The sequence below is a fragment of the Gobio gobio genome, assembly GCF_949357685.1.
Source record: "Gobio gobio genome assembly, chromosome: 2".
NCBI lineage: Eukaryota > Metazoa > Chordata > Actinopteri > Cypriniformes > Gobionidae > Gobio > Gobio gobio.
Window position 1 is genome coordinate 73,236,810 of NC_137098.1, and position 19,559 is coordinate 73,256,368.

A 19,559-nucleotide genomic window follows, 5' to 3' on the forward strand; every position below is an offset into this window, starting at 1 on the left:
AATTCACTCAGCTAATAAAGCTTGATCATTTAATGCAATATACCATTTAATACGAAGCATCAACCGTCTATATAGAAAACATTGACCTGTCCTGTATTGGCAATCTGAAAGACTATAGGAAAAATGTTTGAAAGATGCTAGTAGCCTGCTTGGACAGGCTTAAACAAAATCCATAAACTAGCCTAAATCAGTCTATTTGAGCTTAAAGTCCGTACTGCTTATTTAAACGTTCGAAAAGAATGTCCTCCAATGACCTGCGCTTTCATTGTAGACCTCAGCGGGTAAAGAAATGTACTTGAGGCATGAAAATGCGCGCGCACACTGACTTGCGTACCGGTAGATTCATAGATGACTGGTGCGCGGGCATTTCACTCACGCTTGATCCGTCAACGTCACATGCTGTAACTCTATTCATTATTGGTCACTGCCAAATTAAAATATTAAAGAGAACGATAAAATAACGTTATTAACCGGTTAATGGTCATTTCAAATGAATGTTTCTGTTCAGAACGATTCAAATTGATTTTGATTTCGTTTTTGTTTTTGTTCCTCTTAAAATTTCGTTCGTTTCCGGTTTTCGTTCCTTGAACCGGTTCAGAGCCCTGGTAAAAATATATGAAAATAAGCCTGGAGGAATCCAGTTAGTTAATGAATTGAAAGGCACAAGTCTCATCAGTTTATATTTAAAATTTGACGAAGATATCATGAAAAATGGGGTTCCTGCATGCTTTTTTCTAAGAATATGTCCAGGTGCCAAGAAACCTACAGGAGACTTGATAACCTAATGTTATGAAGTGTACTGCAAGCTGTTTTAGCCATCATATATGATGCTTGAATGCTTTTTCAACTATAAAATAATAGGCAGAACCATACAACTTTGTATAAGTGATTTATTTGTACAACAGAACTTATAAAAATTTAATAAAAATGAAATATTAATAAAAAAGAGCTAAACTTCTTTGCAACTGAAAATACAACAAGTAATATAAGTATAATAACTATAAATATAACTAGTAATATAAATAACAATATAATATAAATATATAGCTATAAAAACACACACAATTTGCAAATGTAAAAAAACAAAACATTTACTGGCCTTTTACTGGCCGATTCAGGTCTACAACAGCAAGTGCAGATCTTGAAGAATCTGAAAGCTTTCTTCTCTTTTCTGCTGGTTGGCTGGTGCTTGGATGCCATAGCTCATCTGAAGACTCAACCTGATGCCTGTAGAATGGCAAGGAAAGGAACGAGAATTAGCACTGCATGTAATATTTCTGTATAGTTTGCCCATTCAATCAACAATCACACTGTCATCATTCACTCTAATTACAGGCCATCCCATGAACAATGAAACTGATGGGCAGTCGGTTAGACAGCATTCATATTGACGGCCACCTATACATTCTCACACAGCCCAAGCATCAATCTAACGGCCGGCTATACAGTGAGCATTCATATTGACGGCGGCCCATACATTCTCACACAGCCCAAGCATCAATCTAACGGCCGGCTATACAGTGAGCATTCATATTGACGGCCACCTATACATTCGCACACAGTCCTACAATCAATATAATGGCCGGTGATACAGTGAGCATTCATATTGATGGCCAGACATAAAATCAACAATCACACAGATGATCGGCCGTCCAGAACTTTTCTTTTTTCGTCAATTTGTTTTTTGTAGCACAGGGGAAAAAATGCATTTGATATATTATATATTATATATATATATATATATATATATATATATAAATATATATATATATATTTTTTTTTTTTCCTCTGTGTGCTAGAAAAAATGCTAAATATCAGTATATGTATAATCTATACTGGTATATTGCAATTTTTCTAGCACACAGAAAAACATCAAATAAATACAGTCTCAATATATATATATACAATTACATGTGTTATATATATATATATATATATATATATATATATATATTTATATATATATATATATATATATATATATATATATATATATATATATATATATATATATATATATATATATATATATATATATATATATATATATATATATATATATATATATATGTTTTATTTATACACACGGGGGAAAATTATATATAATTTTCCCCATGTGTGCTAGGAAAAATGCAAAATATCAGCATATGTATAATACATACTGGTATATTGCATTTTTTCTAGCACACAGAAAAAATAAAATAAATACATTCACACACACATTCTCAATATACATAAATAACTACAGTACACATAGAAACTCACCGGTATATTATTGGATCAGCTCCGTCAAGCATATCACCGTCAACGCTGTCTTCACTCTCCTCAATGTTTTCCACATCGCTGCTTCGAGTGAGCTCAAATAAAACATCCTCAGCACAATAAAAACTTCTTTTGACGATCCATTGGATAATAAATTCCGTCCAGTTAGTAAGATTAGCAAACAGTTACTACAAAGAGACCGTCTGTTTACTAGCCCGTTAGCTGTTAGCTGTCAGATGGCAGGGGGTGTGTCAGACTAACTCGCAGCTTCTCGTGGGGAGATGGCGCCACATTCAAATGAATAAATATTCACGCCCATGTGACTAATATAGACATGAGAGGTCTCGTTGGAATCGTGTGTTCATTGGCTACATTTTCTGTCAGTCATGACGATTCAATGCTTTTTATTTGCTCCAGATAAACAGACATTATCATTGGATGAGCACATCATGACATCAGCTAAACCGAGTGCTATGGTTGGATATTTTTGACTAGATCCCGGCTATCTTTGCATGTTTTTGAATGGGGTTGGTTGTATTATGTTCGTAACATTCTAAGCTATAAAAACCATGTCACTTTATGCTACCGGGAGACTGTTTTTGGTGCATTATTTTATTGCATAACAGTCTAGTATGATACTTCGCTTCGCAGAAATGCGATGTAAACAAAGGATTAACCATCAATATTACACCGTTATTGTTTCGTTGGATTAAAATACTCTATGGGATGTTATTCAGTGGACCCTCACCTTTCCATTCATTCTGGAACTTTTAGCAGTGGATGCGTGTGTGGCTCGTAATTAGGACACTACTGGTATGTGCTCTTTTTTTCTTATCAGTTGTTTTGATGTGTATTGCTTACGTTCATGCAAAAATACAGCCGTTATAAGCTTTTCATTGAAAAACAGTGGTCTGTCCTCGATGCTTGAGGTTTAGACCTTTAGAATGATATATAGTTTGTCAAGATTAATGATGTTTTTTTACGTTAAATCTATTAACAAACATTACACTCGTGCTAAAAATAGCGCTTCAACCCGGCCATGTCCTCATGCAGCTTAATACAACATATATGAAGTTAAATGGAAAATATTATATTTTTTTTTTGGAAATTGTGAAGTCTCAAAGGCACTTGACTCAATCGTTAAAACAAAACAATCTCAATTCAAACAACCACACGATCTCATTCCTAAATGACAGCGATTCTCCTGTGTCTATTAAATCTGCGTTTCCAACCTTTTTTCAGAATTGTGAGAGAATCGTGATTTCTATTTGAACCAGTCAAGTATAGTATTTTAAGAAAGAAAAGGCCAACTTGGTAATATTCAATGTTCTCTAGAATGATGTATTGTATATTATTGTTCTTCTGTTAGTGATCTACATTCTGTTTCCAGCCTCATCTTTCAGAAACACCCAAGATATTAGAAAAGATGTTTCACTTACCCAGTAGAAGTGACAGACTCCTGAAGAAAACCCTCATGTTCACTTCTCGATTCTTTCTGCTTTTATTTGAGCACTGAATGAAAGTTGTTCCTGTGAGAGAGAGAGAGTGCGAGAGAGAGATGATAGAATTATGCAAAATTTCAGCTTTACATACCTGTGTGACTTCAGTCAGTGTCACATGATCATATTTCTCCTCCTCCATTCCCATATTTCTCCTCCTCCGTTCCCATATTTCTCTCTCTTTCTTGTTGACTGGAGCTGGAACATTTTGCAGACAAAAACAGGGTATTATTTTTCAAATAAATCATCTTTCAAATCTGTATATAAACAAGTGAATAATAAGTTATGATATGAATGTCTTTAGTAATAAATTATATCAAAATATTCTGTACCAATGGAGTACCAATAATCTCTTTTATCCAAACCAAGTCAGGTTAAAAATGGCACATTGACTTGTCATAAGAGGCAACTACTAGTACCAGGTATAGACAGCAATGACCCTAACCCTTTGCCTATGATATCATACTAGTGTGACCAGGAAGTAGCCTCAATGACTACGGCCCCAGAGCTTGGTTGATGCTCTGCTTGGTCGAGCCTAGGTAGTACTCCCCTCATTTCAGAGGTGGTTGTTCTGTAGAGTACTTCACTCCTTGTGACTGGCCAGGGCTCCTTTCAGCCCCCTGGCCATACTCCCTTAAAGGAACCCCCTAATTAGTGAAGATGCTGATTCCAAGCCATTGAGCGGCCTTTGACAAGTCCTTCTGTTACTTTACTGAGGCACTTCCTCATTGAGGCTTGATAGCTCGAGCAGTGGCCTTAGTGACTGGTATCTGAAGCAACTGTAAAATAACAGCAATCGTATTGGCCAGGCAAAGCCTATGACATCATACTAGTGAAATATATAAGAGGCACCTAGAGAACATGTCATCCACTTCTTCTAAAGGGACTGAACAGGCAGACCAGAGGCATGGGAGCGAGACGCAGTGTCTCGTTCCCTGTTCTCAGGGAACCAGGGTTACAGTCGTAGCCATAAATTGGTGTCAATGCGGGCGGATCAGTAATAAAGTTGAATATTTAGTGTTCCCAACTAAGCAAGTCAAAAGCCAAAGGCGACAGAGGCGATGGTGGCAAGGAACCAAAACTCCATCAAGTGACAAAATGGAGAAAAAAAAACCTTGGGAGAAACCAGGCTCGGTTGGGGGGCCAGTTCTCCTCTGGCTAATGAACATAAAATGTATGACTATGATTCAGGCAACATTACAGGTCAGAAGTCAGATTGAAATGGAAAATTCCGAATATTTGTCCAGTTCCATCTGTACTCGCGTTTTTTATTCAAATTTGAACTTTTTCTAACTTTAATTATTGCATTATTTACTCTCTCATGTCATTCTTTCCTTTCAGTGAAACACCAAGAGTGAGGCTGTCAAACGCCACAATGACCAAATCAAATGCGTCACAGAAGTGGTTCATATTCTCTAAGGCTATATCTATCATGTTGTTTCCATCTTGAGTGTTGTTCCTGCCACATTTTAAATGTTTTGTTCTTTCCCATTTTATAGACACGGCAAAATCACAAGATTGTTTTCACAAGGCATTTCTAATTCATGACAAAAGCCGTCCAGTATCTCGTCCTTCATGAGGGGAAGCACTGTTTCTAACAGAGATGACACAAGATAAAACTGTTGAAACACTTTAAAATGTTCACATTAACATGTGTTCATATAGTGATGTATTGGGTGCTGCTTTGTCCACCTCATTAAACATTACTTTTCCTTATTCTTATTTCCTGTGGTTTTCTTTGTCCACCTCATTGTCACTTTGCATGTTTGAAGCAAGTTTTGACAATAAGCATGCCACGTTTTCTTGAAGTCATTTGCTTATGTCCAAAAAATCATAAATGTAAATCTACATGTAAATTTTCCCAAATTTCTCTCTGTGCCTGTGTCTTTGGGTTTGGTGTGTAGTGATGCCAGCAATAAGGCCAATGTTATGAGTTTTAAGTGATTTTCAAGATCCACCTACATTAACCTGGCAATAATCTTAATTATTTCTAATATTGTCTGATTATAGTGTTCTTTTTTTGTGCCCCAGATAGACTTTGTTGACATTTGAGTAGGCATATCACAAATCATTTGAATAGGCAGACAACTCTTATGCCTATACAGTATGTAAATAATGTTTGTGTCATCTTTTCTTTGGAGAGAAGCTAAGAAAATGACTTTATGTAGATGAGATGTGACATGCTGGTGGAACAAAGATGACCAGTGAAGTGGCTGTTTGCATTCGGACCACGGCGGCTCAGGGAGTTCAGGGGGCCATGGAGGCCATGGCAGTTTGGACCCAGTTCAGGGTCGGCCTCTGTGGAGGGGTAGCACGCATTGACCATCGGATCTTTCCAGCTCACCAAGTAGGAATACTCTAGGAATTCCTCCACATACCATTCCAGCCAACGACCACCCTGCCGGATGATGAGAAGATATTCCTCCGCCTTTTTCTTTCTTGGTCTGGTAATCTGTCACGGTGGGTTGCACAGGAACAGGCAGTAGACTCAGGAGATCCAAATATAACATAAACTTTAATGTAAACTCTCAGGAATAACACGGAACAACAAGGAAACCACACTCTTCTATAACGGTTACCAGACAAAGAGTGAGAAACAGGGACCTGCAATTGAGGTGAAAATTTCAGCATTTCTATGGCACTGCAACAAGAGACATAACTCTTCCTCTTTTCTAATGCTGTGATGATGTGATACAGTCGGAAACCAAATTGAAAATTGTTCAAATTTGATCTTAAGTACTTGTTCAGCTGACTAAAAAAGTTTTTTAAGATCTTGCCTATGAAGGGGAGATTTAAGATTTGTATATACACTCACCTAAAGGATTATTAGGAACAGCTGTTCAATTTCTCATTGACCCTTTTTTCCTAAAACGTTCGATTTTGACATCTTAATTTCAAAAGGCTATATCTTAAAAGTGATAAAAGATAGAGACTTACTGTAAATTAGAGAAATATTAAGGATGACCCAAAGTTTATGAATGGATTACATTTTCCATCTAATTTGCATATTATCATGTCATATGGTGGTGGCCATCGTGGATTAGGAAAAAGAGGCTACAATTTTCACGAGCTCACCAAAATTGGACAGTTGAAGACTGGAAAAATGTTGCCTGGTCTGATGAGTCTCGATTTATATTGAGACATTCAGATGGTAGAGTCAGAATTTGGCGTAAACAAAATGAGAACATGGATCCATCATGCCTTGTTACCACTGTGCAAGCTGGTGGTGGTGGTGTAATGGTGTGGGGGATGTTTTCTTGGCACACTTTAGGCCCCTTAGTGCCCCTTGATGTCCACTGTCTTGTGCAAGATGAGGGAGGCACCCTATGGCACCCACGTCCCGACCTGTGGAACCTACACGTGTGGGTCCTGGATGGGACGCGGCAGGTTTTAGTACCCTACCACCTCATCACTTCCGCTAGGGCCTCGTCTACGAGACAGGCCTATGCGTTGAAGTGGAACCTCTTCATCACCTGGTGCTCTTCTCGTCGAGAGGACCCCAGGAAATGCCCGATCGGGTCCGTGCTCTCCTTCCTCCATGAAGGGTTGGAGCGAAGGGTGTTTCCCTCCACCTTGAAGGTTTTTGTGGCCGCTATATCGGCCCATCATGACCTAGTGGATTCCAAAACGGTTGGACAGCACAACCTGGTCAGCAGGTTCTTGAGAGGGGCGAGGAGGCTAAATCCACCTCGCCCTCCTCAGATGCCCTCTTGGGACCTTGCAGTAGTCTTATCAGCCCTACAAAGAGCTCCCTTTGAGCCTTTGAGCCTGTCAATGAAGACAGCGCTCCTGGTTGCATTGGCCTCCATCAAGAGGGTAGGGGACCTGCAGGCATTTTCGGTTGACGAAGCGTGCCTGGAATTCAGGCCGGCGGATTCTCACGTGATCCTGAGACCCCGGCCTGGATACATGCCCAAGGTTCCCACCACTCCCTTCAGGGACCAGGTGGTGAACCTGCAAGCACTGCCGTTGGAGGAGGCAGACCCAGCCTTGGCACTGTTCTGTCCAGTACGCGCCCTTCACGCTTATGTAGGCTGGATGCAGTGTTTCAGGACCTCAGACCAGCTCTTTGTCTGTTTGGGCGGCAGAAAAGGATGGGCCTATCTAAGCAGAGGTTGTCCCACTGGATAGTGGACGCCATTGTCCTGGCTTACCAGGTTCAAGGTATGCCATGCCCCCTTGGGGTGAGAGCACACTCCACTAGGAGTGTTGCCTCCTCTTGGGCTTTAGCGCGTGGCGCCTCGCTGACAGACATTTGTAGAGCTGCAGGCTGGGCGACACCTAACACATTCGCCAGGTTTTCTAACCTCCGAGTGGAGCCTGTGTCCGCTCGTGTACTCGCCCCAAACTTCCAGTAACTAGACAGGCTCAGGTGTCATCGCTTGCTGCACCATTCCACTCCACGGACTGGACTTATGATGTCGACACCAGAGTGTTTGCCAGAGTGGTCAGTGTGGCGGGGTGGGCGTGGTCCCGCAAGGTCTGTAGCGGGAGAGAGAGGGCGGAGCCGAGCGGTCGGTAAGTAGGTCAAGTGCAAATGACGAACACCTGTCTCTGATTGCAGTAATTGGCGTGGAGAGACCGCATATAAGCGGCTGCTGGGAGAGAGATGGGAGAGAGAGTTCGACTGGGACTTGCCACCTGAGCTGCCAAGGCAGAGGAGAGTGACTGTGCTGAACCAGAGAGATCAACTAAAAGAGAGAAGAGTGAACCATTGACGATTGATGCGCCCTCGTGCGTTATTTATGTTTGTTTATGAGAAAGACTGCTTAATAAAGTTGCAAGTCCCAGTCACGCCGACCCCGCCTTCTTCCTTCCTGTCCAAGAGTACTCCGAACCGCGTTACACTTGTGCCGAAACCCGGGAAGGAAGAAGAGAGCCGCCGCCATGCAGACCCCGCCAAAGACGCCGCTTGCGGACCTGGTATCATCGCTCGCTGGTCTTCACCAACAGACCCACGACGATCTGCTGGCCGTGAGGGCAGAGCAGGACAAGCGTTTTGAGGCCCTCATTCGTGCCCAGCATGAAGACCGCGAGCTGTTCCGGAGCTGGATGGCCCGGGAGATTCCGGCCACCCCCCCGTCTACAACCGACTCGGCCGCCACCATCCACCTCTCGAAGATGGGCTCCGAGGATGATCCGGAGGCATTCATCGACCTCTTCGAGAGGTCCGCCGAGTCCCGGGGGTGGCCCCGGTCGGACTAGCCAATGCGGCTCCTGCCGCTGTTGTCAGGAGAAGCGCAGGTAGCCGCACACCAACTGCCAGTCCAGAATCTCCTGGACTACGAAGACCTGAAGCGCGCCATCCTGCAGCGGGTCGGCCGGAGCCCAGAGCAACAGCGGCAACGCTTTCGAAGCCTGACCCTCGGCGAATCCGGCCGACCCTTCACCTTCGCGCACCAGCTCCGGGACTCGTGCCGCAAGTGGCTGATGGCCGGCGGAGGCGACGTCGAGGGAATCATCGACCGTGTGGTGCTGGAGCAGTTCGTCGCGCGGCTTCCCCAGAAGACCGCGCAGTGGGTCCAGTGCCACCGCCCGACGTCGCTGTCCCAGGCCATCCAGTTGGCGGAGGACCACATGGTGGCGTGCCACGGGGTCGGCGAGCCCCTTCCTTCGGCTTCTCTCTCTCTCTCTCTCTCTTCTCCCCCCCCCCCCTCTTCTCTCCAAGCCTGTCCCTCTTCCCAGGTCGCGCAGCGGGTTTCTGCCCAGGCCAGCACCGAGGTGGAGGACAGGGCTGCCCGCGGAGATTAATAAATTGGTGGTAAGCGGTCGGTAAGTAGGTCAAGTGCAAATGACGAACACCTGTCTCTGATTGCAGTAATTGGCGTGGAGAGACCGCATATAAGCGGCTGCTGGGAGAGAGATGGGAGAGAGAGTTCGACTGGGACTTGCCACCTGAGCTGCCAAGGCAGAGGAGAGTGACTGTGCTGAACCAGAGAGATCAACTAAAAGAGAGAAGAGTGAACCATTGACGATTGATGCGCCCTCGTGCGTTATTTATGTTTGTTTATGAGAAAGACTGCTTAATAAAGTTGCAAGTCCCAGTCACGCCGACCCCGCCTTCTTCCTTCCTGTCCAAGAGTACTCCGAACCGCGTTACAGTCAGCTTTCGCGTTCGGCTAGGTGCCGCTGTGTGCATGGTTTCCCCCATTGGGTAACCGCCACATGTGTATCTCCACGGTAAGTCTCTCTGAGCATGTGTCTTCCCTTTGCAAGACACCTTGCCACGCCTGGGGTTTAAAATGTTTTCCACCTGCGGCTGGATACCCCGGTATACTCCATATGCAGTTCATTGTAAGGTCATATGTGTATTTGTTAAGTCCCCCCCCTTAGGACAGGCATTGTGTTGCATTTCTCCACGTGGGATATGCTTCCCAGTGTACCTTGGTATTCCTGTGTTAGTGCGGTCCTTCGTCTGTTTACGACAGGGAGCTTGCACTGCGCAGGGCACTGGTAGACAGCCGAGTGGCGGGATTGAATTGGGACCCCCATTTGTCAGTCACTGACGTTACTCGGAGTGACTGAACGAAAGGGAATGTCTCGGTTACGTATGTAACCGGGAACGGAGACGTAACGTCCCTCAGCCACTTCAGCTGTACCGCTGGAGCGGCCGGCAGCTCAGGCATCGGCTCTTCAGCAGGTAACATAATGCGAGAATGCATGCGACGCCCTTTATACCCACGCGGTTGGGCGGGCTTGCATTATACAAATTCCGCAGACCCATGGCATTTTCATGCCATTGGCTCGTTTTGTTAGAGCTCAAAGGCGATTGGCTTTTAAGCAAAACCCCCATTTGTCAGTCACTGACGTTACGTCTCCGTTCCCTCTCTCAGGGTACGAGGGTTACGTACGTAACCAAGATGTTTCTCTTTTTCTTAATCTCTCTAATCTCTGATTATCATGAATTAATTTAGTTATTCAGACTTCTTTCATGGTTGATTCAATTATTCCCATGGACAACAATCAATGCTAACACTTGCTCACTGTAGACTGTAATTTTTGTTTAAATAACGTAAAAAAAACAACTTATAATAACCTAAAAATAGCTTATAATAACTTTAAAAAATACGTTTTTTTTCAGTTGCTTCATTTGATTTTTTTACAGTACCCATGTAATATTTCATCATTAATGATCAAACTTGCAGGAGGTTACAGACTGCAAACATAGAGCAAAAGATGCTAATAGATAAGAAATTATTTTAATTTCTGCACATTCCTCTGACAATTCATAATATTCTGAGACGGGCAGACAGATACTGATGATTTTGCAATGGCTGAAACAGAAGTTAATATAATAAACTACATTTAAGTAAATAGTTCCTGTAGATTCTCTACACAGGGTTATATAATTATATCATAATATCTTAAAGTTATGATCACTGATGTTGGGAACTTCTTTTGTCCCTTGAAGCAGAGACCAGGAGACTTGGATAGGTTCTTCAGCAGTAACAGTAACAAACACTCTAACAGGGCTATACAGCAGGGGAGGAGATACTCTGAACAATACAATGCAAATGTTTTATAGGAAATAGGGATACACCCCAAACATTCCTGTCTCATCAGTCCTAATTCAATCAGCATAACAGTGTCATTCAAATGCATAGATGCTAATCCAATCCCTCTGACAGTATTGCTCAAAGCTTGTCATGAAAAATGGTCAGGAAGTGCACAAAGTCAAAAGACTAATGTCTCCAACCCATGGGCTGATTAACTTGATCATGTTAGAAAGTAGTCCCTCTTTACCTTAAACTGTACCAATATGTATTTTAAACATAATCTTAAATTTGTAATCCCACACCGATTATGAGCAGGGTAGCAAAATCAACAGTTTAATGCAGTAACTTGTAAGCACACAGCACAAGACACTTGTATGTAAAATCAGATGACGTTATTGAACTCTAATACACATTAACTAATCTAATGAAAACACAGACACACACATTATTGTAGGACTGAAAAAGCAGAATGTCTGCTGGAGGACAATTACTCCCTGAAAGGACAAAGGACACTTTTTGCATCTGAACCAACTCATACAGTTAGCGCCTTAGCACCCCCATCCCAGACGATGTCACACTGAGAGAATAATTTGAGAATGGCTTTAATTCACATGCTTTTCCTTTCACCTGAATCTTCCCCCATCCTTCATCTAGGATTCACAGAACCTATATGGTTTAATGTCAATTCTCACTATACAGTATTATACGTGTTTGATATTGTTTGAAATGTCCCGATGACGGGAGGACACAAGTCCAGTACTCTGCTAATGGAACATACAGCAGCGTTCTTTAGAGGGTCACACAGCTCGCTCTCACTCTTGTAGGCCTATGTGTGTTTTAGGCTACAATAAAACAATATATGTCACAAAAAACCAGTCTTTTTCATAAATATATTTTTTAAACATATTAAAAGCCCCACAAATACAGTCTGAGTTTTAAGAGGGGCAAGAGTATCAAGGAGCTGCTGTAATTCAGTGTTATAAAATAAGACCAAATCGTCAGTAGAAGTGAGATGGTCCAATACTGTCAATGCAGGAAATTAAATCCTTTGTAAGTGGGTTAGTGGCATTGTCCACATGAATGTTAAATAAACCAGTAGAATAACGTTAGGTGAAAGTGTACACAGAGGTTAAGAATGCACAAAATTCATCTAAAAAGGTATTGCAGTATTTCAGAGATCGATAACAGCCAATACTGTAGGTGTTGGACCTCTGATAAGTAAAGCAGCTGATTCAAAAGAAGTATAAACTGGTACAGTCAGCTGAGATGTTTTATAGATCGAGTTGTGGAGTATCACGAGACCTCCTCCATGTTTGGATATATATACGAGGCTGTGAGATATGAACAAACCCAAGAGGACACGCGTGATTCAACTCTAAAAAGTAATTTTCTTTTTCCAGGTCTCAACTAAGCAGAAGAAGTCAAACTTACTATCATCGATGATGTCACTGATGAGTAGACTCTTGTTGGAGAGTGAACGGATGTTGAGAAGTCCAACTTTGAGCTCATTTCCCAGTGGAGAACAAGTCGATCTGGCTACGCTAAGCCTGTTGCACAAAACAAGATGGGCTATCTTGCTATAAGTTTCGGGTTAACACATCCAAACAAATCCAACCTGGGTTAATTAGGGTTAATATGTTGACAGAAAGGGGCCAAAGAATGGATATCCACTAACACTTGGCTGAAAATCGAAGAGAGGAAACAGCTGAAGGCAAAGATGCTGAACACCAAGTCCCAACGACTCCTCGAGAAAACTAAGATTTCCTATAAAAACAAGGACAGAGAGGTGAAGAGGAGTGCTAGAAAAGACAAAAGGGTCTTTGTTAAACACCTAGCAAGTGAAGCCGAGAAAGCTGCAGCCCATGGAAATCTGGGCACAGTGTACAAAATCACAAAGCGACTCTGCGGCAGATGCACAAACCAAACTACCCATGTCAGGGATAAGAATGGCAACATCTGTACATCAGAGAGCGAACAAGCAGCCAGATGGGTTCAACACTTCCAGGAAGTACTCAACCTCCCTGAGCCTGAACAACCAGCCAACATCATAACAACAGAGAATATCCTGGAAATCAACACCAACCCCCCTGATTCTGCTGAAGTTAAAGCTGCCATCCATACCTTGAAAAGTGGCAAGGCAAGTGGCATTGATGCTATTCATGCCGAAATGCTGAAGGTTGACATTCTAACCTCAACAAGAGTGCTGACAGATCTATTCCAAAACATCTGGAACAGTAATACCATCCCTGAAGATTTGTCAAAAGGCCTCATTGTCAAAGTCCCCAAGAAAGGCAACATTAAGAACTGTGACAACTGGCGTGGAATTACTCTTCTGTCTATTCCAAGTAAGGTGTTCTGCAGAATCCTTCTCAATCGCATTGAGACAGCCATTGACACCAGGATTAGACAGGAGCAAGCAGGCTTCAGGAAGGGAAGAGGATGTATGGACCAGATATTTTCTTTGCGTAACATCATAGAGCAGTGCTTGGAATGGAATACACCACTCTACATCAACTTTGTGGACTTCAAGAAGGCTTTTGACAGTGTCCATCGACACACCCTCTGGAAGATACTGCACTCCTATGCTGGGTACCCACAGCACCCATCCTTGTTAATGAGGAACCACTTGAGTTTGTGGAAGATTTCACCTATCTGGGCAGTCTTATCAGTAAGGACAGTGGCGCATCTAAAGATATTAAAGCAAGGCTGGGAAAGGCTCAGGGTGCCTTCTCCCAACTCCGTCTTATATGGAGATCAAAACAATACAGCCTTAAAACGAAGATGATCCTATATAACTGTAATGTAAAGTCTGTTTTGTTGTACGGTTCAGAGAGCTGGCCAATTATTAAAACTGACATGAGGAGAATGGAAGTGTTCCATAATGGATGCCTCCGACGAATATGCAAGATTTTTTGGCCTAATAACATCTCCAACAATGAATTGTACAAGAAAACGGGAAGCTGGAGTATCACCAAGGAGATTACACACAGACGCTTGAGATGGCTAGGACACGTGTTAAGGATGGAGCAGGACAGCATCACAAAAGTTGCCCTAAGATGGACACCACCTGGTAAAAGAAAACCAGGGAGACCCAAAACCACCTGGCGCAGAACTGTGACACAAGAGCTGGAACGGATGAACCTGTCATGGGGAGAGGCCCAACATGCTGCCAGAGACCGAATACAATGGAGAGTGCTCATTGACGCCTTATGTCCCATAGGGGATGAAGAGAAATGATGATGATGATGTTTCATGACACTGGTTATCAACTTTCTCTCTCAACCCAGGTTTAAACCCTGAATCTAGGGTTGCCAACTTATGGAAAATAAAATAAGGGACAATCATGGTTCTTTATAGGAAAATAAGGGACACTCAAAATATTTGTACTGTACCACACAGTGCATGTCATTGCAGTATCTACAGTTAAGTGTGTGTTTAAAAGGTTCTCAGACAAACACGTTTGGGTCATTCCATGTCAAAATTTTGTTGTAGTTTCTGAAGTAAAACAAACATAAATGAAGAAGACAAAATATTAAATGTGATGGATGTATATTTACTGAGTAATTCAATATTTTGTAGTGGAGGTCAGAATAACCTTCCCCCCCCCCCGGTGGGCGGGGAGTGCGCCCTGACAGACCTGCGTAAGCTGACCACAGCCTGGAGAGTCTGTTGGCATTGGAGTTGGCCGTCCCGGCCCGATGTTCCACCGTGAAAACCACCGTGTCACTCTGGCGTTGGTGTCCGTAGCGCGGGCCATCCACTGTAGCGGGGCGTGATCTGTCATCAGAGTGAAGCGGCGTCCCAGCAGATAGTAGCGGAGCTCCAGTACTGCCCACTTGATGGCCAGGGCTTCCTTCTCCACCGTCGCATACCTGGTCAGCTTACTGCTGATGTAGGTGACGGGGTGCTCCTCACCCTCCCAGACCTGGGAGAGGACGGACCCCAGGCCCGTGTCCGAGGCGTCCGTCTGCAGTAGGAAGGGGCAGTTGAAGTCAGGCGCCCTCAGGACTGGCTCAGTGGTCAGGGTGGTCTTGATGTCCCAGAAAGTCTTATCCAAGGCACTGTCCCATTTCACCTTCTCCGGCTGCCCCTTCCTGGTCAGGTCTGTCAGGGGAGATGCTAAGGTGGAGAAGTTAGGGATAAAGCAGCGATAATAACCTGCCAACCCCAAAAAGGTTGGCGGAGACCAAGACCCCTCGTACCTGGGTCTTGGTCTCCGGGCGGGGTGCTGTCAGGATGGCGTCGATCTTCTTCTTCTGGGGCTGGATCAGTCCTCTACCCACCCGGAAACCCAGGTACTGAGCCTTGGCGAGGGCAATATGGCATTTCCGGGGGTTGGCGGTTAGTCCAGCCCGCCGGAGTTCCAGGAGCACCCTCCGAAGCCGCTCCAAGTGGTCCTGCCAGGTCTCGGAGTGGATGACCACGTCATCGAGGTAGGCCGCCACATACGTTTGGTGAGGACGAAGGAGGATGTCCATCATTCTTTGGAACGTCGCGGGGGCCCCGTGCAGGCCGAAGGGGAGGGACCGGTATTGCCAGTGCCCACTGGGAGTCGAGAACGCCGCCTACTCCTTGGCGGAGTCTGTTATGGGAACTTGCTAGTACCCTTTGGTGAGGTCAAGCGTTGAGATGTACCGGGCCCTCCCCAAATGTTCCAGTAGCTTGTCAAAACGGGGCATCGGGTAGCCATCGAACTCCGAGACCTCGTTGAGCCGGCGGAAATCATTGCAGAAACGGAGGGTGCCATCTGGCTTTGGTACCATGACGATGGAGCTGGACCAGGCGCTGCGTGATGGTTCGATTACCCCTTAACTTAAGCATCTCACAAATCTCATCCTCAATGGCCAGGGACATGAAGGGGGTCCCTTGGTCCGTCAGTATCTCAGCTGGGATGCCGACTCGGATGCAGAGAAGGAAGAGCTCCTTGGCGATGTTCTTTGGCGTTGCCTTTCGAAGGGAAAGTGCCTCTGGATACTGGGTGGGGTAGTCAACAATCACCAGGATGTGTTCGTGTCCGTGGGCAGACTTAGGCAGCGGCCCTACCAGGTCCATTCCAATTTGCTTGAAAGGTACCCCGATGATGGGGATTGGAATGAGTGGACTGGGGGGAGGGGCCCGTGGTGCGGTCCGCTGGCAGGTCGGACAGGCTTGATAGAACCTCTTCACGTCTCCATCTAAACCCGGCCAGTGAAAACGGTCCCGGATGCGCTGGATGGTGTTGGTGGTCCCCAGGTGGCCGGCCATCGGATGGCCGTGGGCTATCTCCATGACCATCTCCACTTTTGTTTTTGGCACCACGAGCAGTTCTCTTAGCTCCCCCCTCCGCTGGGCGACACAGTACAACAGTCCATTTTTCACAACGAAGTGCGGGAGAGGATGGGGTGCTGACTGGTGCACTTGGCCATCCACTGTTCGGACCTGGGACCAACAGTGCTTGAGACGGTCATCCTCCAGCTGAGCCCTGTTAGAATAATGATGAAATTAATCCTTTTATTCCCAATATATATACAGGAATAAGGACTGATGTGAGGAGGTCTTACTCCCAATGTATAACCAAGAATGATGTCAAATGTATAGAGGCCTATGTTAACCACACAAATATGTTATGCATGGTTTTATGATGTTAGAAAAATATAGAAAAGAAAGATACAGTAGAGGTTTTATAGGGAACCTTTGTGTTAGACTTTATAAGAGTCTTATAGAAAAATATAGTGGAGGTTTTATAGAGAACCTTTATGTTTGACTTTGTAAGAGTCACAAGAAGAATAGAAACAGCAAAGTGAAATAAAGAGTTGTTTATATGGCCGAGAAACTTTTATAAGAAGTTTTTATTTTTACAACTTTTATGTATAAGCTGTTTATAAGGCCGAAAAAACCTAAAGGAGGTTTTTCTTATACAACTTTCATGAATGACTTTGTAAGCATGGAAAAACATGACAACATGATATTGTAAAAATGTTTTACTTTGGTTCATAGCAAGAATACAGACACATGGTTTTGTAGAAATGTTTTATTTGGTTTTATAGTAATGACACGGAAGCAAAGACTTTTTTGTGAGAATGTTTTATTTGGTTTTATAGTGAAGACACGGAAGCAAAGACGTTTTGTAAAAATGTTTTATCTTCATAGTAAAGACACAAAGACAAAAACTTTGTAGAAAATGTTTTATTGGTTGATTGAAATGAACACACTGAACCATTGGTATGAAAGTCATTTATATATGTAAAAGACAAGCAAGCAAAATGCAAACTGTGTTAGCATGCACGTATGTAATAAAGCATTTGAACAAAGGAGTAGGATTTTACCATAGGATGATGTCTTGCAGACGAGACGCAGGAGGAGATCGAGGATCCAAGCCAAGAAATGGAGAATGAAGGAACACAAGGCATTATATACTAATATGTTGAGACAACTGAGGGAGTTGACAGTAGTCCAAAATCTTGGATTGGATGAACTATGCCTATGTGATTGAATATGTAATGAAGAGGTGTGATAATGAAATGATATATAAGGTATCGTTCGCCATATGGAATCCAGAAGCTGGGAGCGTGATGCTGCTTCTCCATTGCTTGATGATCCGAGCCTGACATCTGCTGGTGACTTTTGTGAACTGCCGCTTTTTGTAACTTAAGACTTTTTCTTTTTATAAACTTTTATTTGATTGTATGTAAAACTTTTTGTTAATAGAAAAATAAATCTACTTATAATTGATTTATAAAAGAAACCGTTTGCCACGTCTCTGCTTTCTAAACGAGTTGATTTGAACCAGACACGGAGGGGGTCTGTTCTTCTAGAAAGTGAGTATAAATTTATATTTATGATCTAGTTAAGGATTCGACCTGCTTTACCTAGCCTGAGGTTGTAAACTAAAAATAGGTAGAAGGTGTGTGGGATCTAGATGGATTGTACACCGAATAACATGGCGCCCAACTAGCGGGGCACGATTGCTTATTGATTTCTGGCCAAAATCAATAAACAAAGTGCTGACGAAAAACGTGATTATTGTATAGAAAGTACAATAGAAAGAAAGCTAAAAATAGGATTAAGGAAAAATCCTAGAAGGACTTATAAAGTCAAACGAAAATATAATTCAGAAACGAATTATATTAAACCTAAAGAAAGGTTAAACCAGTAGTGTTGATCTCAAAGAGTGAGATGAAAGTCTAAAAAAGGAAGGAATCCTGTAGACGAAAAAATAATTCAGGGAAGAATTATTAATATAACCTAAAAAAAGGTTATTAAGTGCATGCACGACACTACTAGAATCTCTATTATATTATATTGGAGTACGGAAAGACGGTGAAAGCCCGATAAAAGAAGTACATTCCGATAGGGTATTAAAAGTTGGTTAATACGCCGATATAATAGAGATTAGCTAAATCTTAAGTGTAAAAAGATTTAGTGTAGACTGTGTGAACTGTTCAACGAAGTGCACATCGTTGAATAGGAATCATAGTGAAAAGCAGATCCATATTAGAGTGCAAGATTGAAAGTATACTCAGTAATAATATGGATAGAGAAAGCTTGATAAAATAAAATTGACAATAAGGGCTAATTGCGATTTTAGCTGTGACTTCCATCCAGAAAATTATTAAACAAAAGTATATGAAATCAATTAAGAAGTTTCTGAAGAAAATGTCCGAAGAACAAACAATTGATGAGAGAAGTGATACTCCTGGGAGGCAGGGAGCCATAATTAGAGATATGGAAGAAGCTAGGGAATATACTGAGCGAGGTGAACAAAGAAACCTAGTTTCTGAAAATAGAACTCCGATTGGGGTGACAGAAAAAAGAACTTATAGAGAAAGCAATTCAAGTTCTGAGGAGAGTCTAAGGGATGAGAGTGTAGATGAGGAATTAAATTCCACAAGAATTAGCACAGAATATGATGTCAGTAGTGAAGACGAGATAGTGCTCAGAAAAGAGACTAGATTAAAGCACAAAAAAGGTGTAAAAATAGCCTTACAGAGAGTGAATAAACAAATAAAGAATGATTGGCCAGAAGTAGAGTTAAGAGGAACCAAGTATAGGAATCCCAGTGGCAAGAAAAGAGATCAGGAATTATTGAGTAAATGGAATAAGAAAATAATACCTGAAAAGGAATTAACTTATGGTCAAGTGAAGACTGCCAGCATGTCCCCGTCTGCGACAGAAATAGCCGAACAAGAAGGTTGGTCAAAGGCAGGCAAACAGACTTTATTCCAAGAGGGATATGAGTATAATAGAAAAATAGTGAAAGAATTAGACAATATGATAAAAATATTGAAGAATCAGAATAAACAATTACAAAGAAATTTAGAAA